We start from the raw sequence: 6,442 nt of genomic DNA on the forward strand, positions 1-6,442 counted from the left end.
AATCTTTGGACAAATCAACACTTTGGTTACATTGTGAGGGTAAAAAGGAACACACTGGTGTGCTCTGCAAGATAAAAAGGCCTTCAGTGCAAACCATTCATGAGCCTCTTAGGACAGATTAGACCTCTGGAAATCCAGGGCTGGAGGAAGGTGTATTACAGCTCATTAATATGTAAAGAGAAACCCCTTCACAACATTATCAAAGTCTGCAGCAGAGACTTTATGAGAGCAAATACAGAGGGCTCAGCACAAGGTGCAAAACATTCATGAGCACCAAGAATTCATGGGTCAGTTTAGACTCCCAAGTCAGAGCAATTCTGGAACCACATTCAAGAAGAAAAAGTGTGGGGAAGGCTTGGAACCCACGAGGTGCAAACCATTCATAAAGCTCCTCATAAACCTAGGCCAGATCACATTTGGAGGATATCACACCAGAAATGATCTGAAGAGCCAGAGCAGTTCTGGAACAGCATGTGGTCCATGAACATGCACATCTTTCAGTTGCACTGGGTCGGTAGCATGTATTAATGATGTGGTAGAAGCATTCTGAAGTGTATGGAGATATACTGTCTGCTCAGATTCTTCCAAATGAAGCAGAGATGGCAGATGATGGTTCACAGCACAGATGGACAATGAGCCAACACGTTGTCTGAATGTATCCCAGGGGTTTTTAGAGGTAAAGAAGCAGAATAGTCGTCAGTGTCTGAGTCAGTCACCTGATCTCAGCTCAACAAACAGCATTTCACTTGCTGAAGGTAAAACTAAAGGTAGAAGAGCCACAAGACATCTGCAGTAGAGGCCTGACAAAGCATGACAAAGCAGGAAACCCACTGACCCATCCCACCGGGATGTCCATGGGTTCCAGACTTGAGGCAGTCTAAACTTTTAACATTTTATTTAGGATGAGGTTTATTTGTCCAATCACCTCTGAGCCTGTGGAAATAAGGGACTGTGTTTGAAAAATGACTGTAACTTTATGATTAATGATTCAAAATGAAACACACACATCTTGGAAGTCATCACAATCATCCCCAACAAATTCACTCTGTATCTCTGGCCACTTTTGAGAGTTTCTATTCTCGTTTGTGAGGATGGGAATGAACGGCTCAAACCTACAGGACAAAATAAAAACTACATGTAGCCCTTTAAAAAGCTGAAACTCAGAAAAACTCTGCATGTTTACCTTGATCAGGCTGAGTATCATGCTATAGAGGAGAGAGAATATGAAGAGGACTATGAAGGAGGAGGATGTGAACCACAGGCTGCTGAACTCATCCTCTTCAGTGGCACCGTCTGTGCAGATCAGAGCAAAACATTCTAAAGAACAATAAGAAGAGGAAGGCACAGTATAGGTGGTTAGATGAGTTAGGTGTATGTATGCACATTTCTTTTTTTATTAGGGCAACACACTCGTTCTCTCTCAATGAACAGCTGAACAACGGAACGGTAAAGCGAGGCTTGTCTGAAAACTACTGGTACAAAGTGAGTGTTTGTGCTTGTTTTAAGATGTTGTCATTCACGTACACACGGAACAAACGTTTCTCAATGCAACATTTATTTGAAACAGTCAGCACACTCATCAAGCTGCTGGACAATGGGACAAAGACAGATTTGAAACACACCATGACGACAAAGAAAACAACAATGTTTGTACAACCACAGTGATTGAGGACATCACAGAGTGAACAGGTTTTCATGACACAGAGACTGAATGACACATCAGCACAAAATACAACATTTAACGTTACTTTGCTTCACATACTTCACATTCTTCACATGCATTACCGTTGGCCTTAGACACTCCTCGACGTTCCATAGCCTTATCACTACCAGCAGGCCAGACGTTACAGTAGAACGTCTTGTTCTGGTTCCACTTTTCCTTGGTGGTGATGTAAAGACTTGTAACTGAGTAGCCATTTGTGGTCTTCTGTGGAGGGAAGTTGACGCCATCAGTGTAGACTCCACCTTCTTCTAACCAGGTGATGTAGTAATCCTGCAGCACAGGACTGGAGACCAGACACACCAGAGTGACCTCAGTTGAGTTTTCTTTTCTAATGTCCTCATCTGGAAGGATGTGAACTGTCACTGTTGTCTTTGTCCCATCTGAAAGAGAGTCAAGGAGATCCATGACTGAGCTGAAGTCAACAACAACAGCAACCAATCCCTGTAATAGTCACTCTATGTTTAGTTACATACCTCCTCTCTTCACAGTCAGATCTTGGATAACTGGTGTCATATCTCCTCTGGTGGCAGAACATCTCACTGTGTTGACTTTCTTCCACTCAGTGAGATTTTGAGTCAGTTTGCTGGTTTTGATCTGTGCATCCCATGTGGTGTTATTGTTGTTTGTCACAGTCTTTCCATCAATCTGCCAACTGATTGTAGTTTCAGAGACGATGTTTTTGTCCTGTCCAGTGACGTTACACTCCAACTCTACCTCGTTGTTGCTGAATATTTTCTTGGGATTTGGTTGGTACAGAGTCACTGTGATGGGAGCTACATGAGGAAAAGCAATGAAAAAAACAACAATTAAAAAAACATTAGTGCTATTTTCTAATCAATAAAACGTTCTAATATTGTCTGTAGATGTGGACAGTCTTCTTAGTATTAGCTTCAGATTTCCATATGTTAATGACTGTTTACCTTTGGAGATCTCTTTGGTATAATTTTGTCCTTTGTGAGTCACCTCACAAGTGTACACAGCTTTACTGTCCCAGTCTGATTTGCTGATTTTCAGGACACTGACAGATGAATATCTGTTTTGAACTTTTTGGGGGCTCCAAGAAGTGAAGCCAGTAGGAGTGTTTCCATTCATTTTCCAACTGAATTGTTGTTTGTCGTTGTGAAGCTCCTCAGCAGTACACACCAGAGTCTGTTTGTCTCCACTTGGCACTGATAGCAAAGTTACTTTTGGAGGAACTGCAGAATAGAGAAAGAAATACATAATTATGTCATTTTATGTTTAATAATTGACAACATCTGCAGTCAATATTCATTTCCAGTTACCTGAGACTCAGATAGAAATTACAGAGAAATATTTTAAAATAAAAAGTTACATACGTATATTAAACTGCACATTCCCTCCAGGGTAAGTCACAGAACATTTAAAAGTCGTAGAATCCCACTCAGCCTTGGATACTTTGATCACACTGACTCCTGTATATTTGTCGGTATTATTTTTAGGTGAAATATATTGTTGAGGATCCAGACTGGTCCCTTTGGCGTTGGTCCATGTAAAAGTATGACTCCCTGGGTTGAAGTCATAAGCGAGACAGCCAACAGTGACCTGATCTCCAGCCACAGAATCACACTGACCCAGAGGGAACACAGTCGGTGGGGAAACAGTTTCTGTGAAAGAAGAGGAAGTTTGAAGTTTAAATGTTTCTAAATATATAGCTACACAAATGTGTCATTTCAGAAAACAACCTTCATTAACAGATCTAATAAAATCTGATTACAAATAACTGAAATAAATGCTCATCAAAGTTCTACAATTCTCAGCCGCCTCACAATTGAAAATAGTTTGAAAGTCAATATCATGAAGGCTGCCTTTTTTTTAATTTTGTGAATATGTTTAAAAAATTGATGTTTTCTTACATATCTCAGCCACGATTCAAAGGATATGGTTTTACAAGTTTATTTTTTTATCACTATTATTTTATCTTTGTATCTGGTAAAATACAATTATGTTAAAAAAACAAGAGAAAGAGAGCTTTTTAAAACGATTATTATTTTATTTTATTTTATTACTATGCAGTACAATTTCAACTATAAAAAATCTCAAGGTATTTTGTCTCATACTGCATCATGTCATGAGATAATATGATTAATTGGAAATAATTTAACTGCATCACTGCAAATTTGTGCATATGATGATTTTAATTTTCTTTCTTCTTTCTTTTTCCTCCTTGTTTCTATTTTTTAGTCAAGGTTGAGTTGTTTCAGTGAAACACGTACCGTTTCTTTAACTTCCTCTAAAATAAATATACCACACCACATATCAAGAGCTGTTAAGAAAAATGTAGTGACAAAAATTACAATAAAGAGAAATCAAGCTTTTTACATGTCTAAGTCATGATTTAAAGGATACAGTTTGTACAAGTTTATTTTTTTTTAGCGAAATTAATTTCTCTTTGTGTCCAGTAAAAACACAAATAGGTTAAAATAAAGAGGAAGAAAGAGAGCTTTTTAAAATTATTATTTTATTTTATATTTTATTATTGTGTAAAATAATTACATCTATAAAAAACCTGAAAGTGTATCGTCTCAAACTACACATCATGTTATTAGATAATATGATTAATTACAAATAATTTAACTGTCATTGCAAATTTGTGCATATGATGAGTTTAATTTTCTTTCTTCTTTCTTTTTCCTCCTTGTTTCTATTTTTTAGTCAAGGTTGAGTTGTTTCAGTCAAACACGTACCGTTTCTTTAACTTCCTCTAAAATAAATATAGCACACCACATTTTATTTCTAATTTTAGTTTCACTGCGGCCGTTTACACTGTTACATTCTACTCTGCTTTTATTGTATATATTGTATTTTATTGTGTAGAGCTGCTATAGTTTCTATTTTTATTGCTCCTGAACCAAAGAGCTGCCAAACTGTATTTGGTTGTTTTTCACCAGACAATGACAATAAAAAACTTCTTATTCTACTGTAGTTATGATCCATATTTATGTCATTTATACGCTATAAATACCAGATAGAATGGAAAAACATACACAAGCATGTAGATTTTCATCTCCCGCTCGGTAACATTAACATTAATATTACATCAAACACCGTCCTGAATTAATTGATAATGATTTAGAAGAATATTTTCTAATTATTTTAAAGAAACTGCCTCATTAAAAACATCTGGTCAGCTCTGTTTCATCTGCTCTGTCAGTTTAAATTTAAAGAACATATGAACAGAACTTTTTTTTTCCTCAATAAACACAATTTAAAATAAAATATAAAGAAGTCACTGCAGATATTATGTTTAAATGTGTCTTACCTGAAATTACTGTGACTGTAGTTCCTTTACCCCAGTAGTCAAAAGCATCACAGTGCTGCGTCTCCATTCAGTGGCTGAACAAAAACCTAGAGCACCTGGAAAAACAAGTAAAAACCTGAGAAATGGATGAAATCAACACAAATCCTGCTCAGTGTGATACTGTGGTGTCACCCTGTGAGATGAAGTTTTGTTCTGATGTTTTATCATGTGTCTAATTTAAGATTTACAGGAAGATAACGTTTCTGTTTGTACACAGACTTTGACTTGAAACTGTTAATTAACTAACTTTTAAATATAAAACCAGCTCATTCAAATAATCTAAACATATTAGTTACCTGATGCTCCAGCAAGAAACCTTTTCTTTCCTCATTTTTAAATAAAAAGTAGAGCAGAGTGAGAAGTTTTGTCCTCGTAGGTTTTTGTATGGATGTATATCTCAGTGCCACCCCATACCACAGTGAAAAACCCTCGTACAAAAACCTCGTACAAAAACACTGTTCCCGGGAGAGGAGAGAAAGGAGACCTCAACTGTCATCAGTTAAATTTAACAACTTCTCTTCTAATCAACAAAGTTATGTTTAAGTTGCATTTTTTTTCACATTTTGTCCATTTTTAAAAATGACTAACAATCATTCATTATTAATATTTTATGCAGTCTTTTCTCAGCGTCTCAGTGCCACATCTCAGTGTCTGTCTGTCTCACATTCACATAGAAATCATGGAGACAGTTTCTCAAATTAAAACTATGAGACTAATCAAGACTATAAAATGGCTCCAGACTTTAATAATTTCTCATTGAGCAATAGTTGTCTTTAATGGCCATGTGCCATTTTGCATGTATTTTTATTTTTCTGGAAATATCTGGAGAAATGGTTCACATTTATGTGGACCATTGACACAACATTAAACCACTAAATGACGACATTTTCTCGATACATAATAATGAAGAAAATGTTTGATTCATAAGCACTCACATTAGTGAAACAGTTTAAAATACAGTATTTAAAATGTGTTTTGTATGTGTGTTTAAGATACTACAGTAATACACAGCAGATTCACCTGCTGTTGTCTGGAGATGGTGAACCAGCCTTTGATGACTGATGATCTATCACCACTATAATGGGCAGTAACAAAGCTCATCATCAGCTGATTGCTGTCTTCACTGTTTGTGTTGAACTTCATATTTTAGGTCTTCTACTGCCCCCTGGAGGTTCTAGTGGAAATAAATACTTGGATGTTTTTGTACAGCCTCTCTGTTCACTTTAACCACTGTGGGTATCTGGCACAGTAATACACAGCAGAGTCTTCAGGCTGCACATTCTGTCCATTTAGAGTCACTGTGTTGCTGGAAGAGTCTAAGTTGATACTGAACTTGTTCTTTAGAGAATCTTTGTAGACTGATGCGTATCCAACACGTGCACCTCCAATCCACTCCAGTC

General features: G+C 36.8%; 1 gene segment (V, D, J or C); it reads right to left on the minus strand.

Moving 5' to 3' along the window:
* Window positions 1-945: 945 nt before the first annotated feature.
* Window positions 946-5,992, minus strand: LOC311506237 (immunoglobulin heavy constant mu-like). The segment is given in 7 exons: window positions 5,339-5,992; window positions 5,004-5,098; window positions 3,061-3,348; window positions 2,644-2,919; window positions 2,197-2,496; window positions 1,786-2,103; window positions 946-1,317 (listed from the first exon to the last, which is right to left on the minus strand).
* Window positions 5,993-6,442: the final 450 nt, after the last annotated feature.

The sequence above is a fragment of the Chelon labrosus genome (genome assembly GCF_963514085.1).
Source record: "Chelon labrosus genome assembly, chromosome: 21".
Taxonomy (NCBI): Eukaryota; Metazoa; Chordata; class Actinopteri; order Mugiliformes; family Mugilidae; genus Chelon; species Chelon labrosus.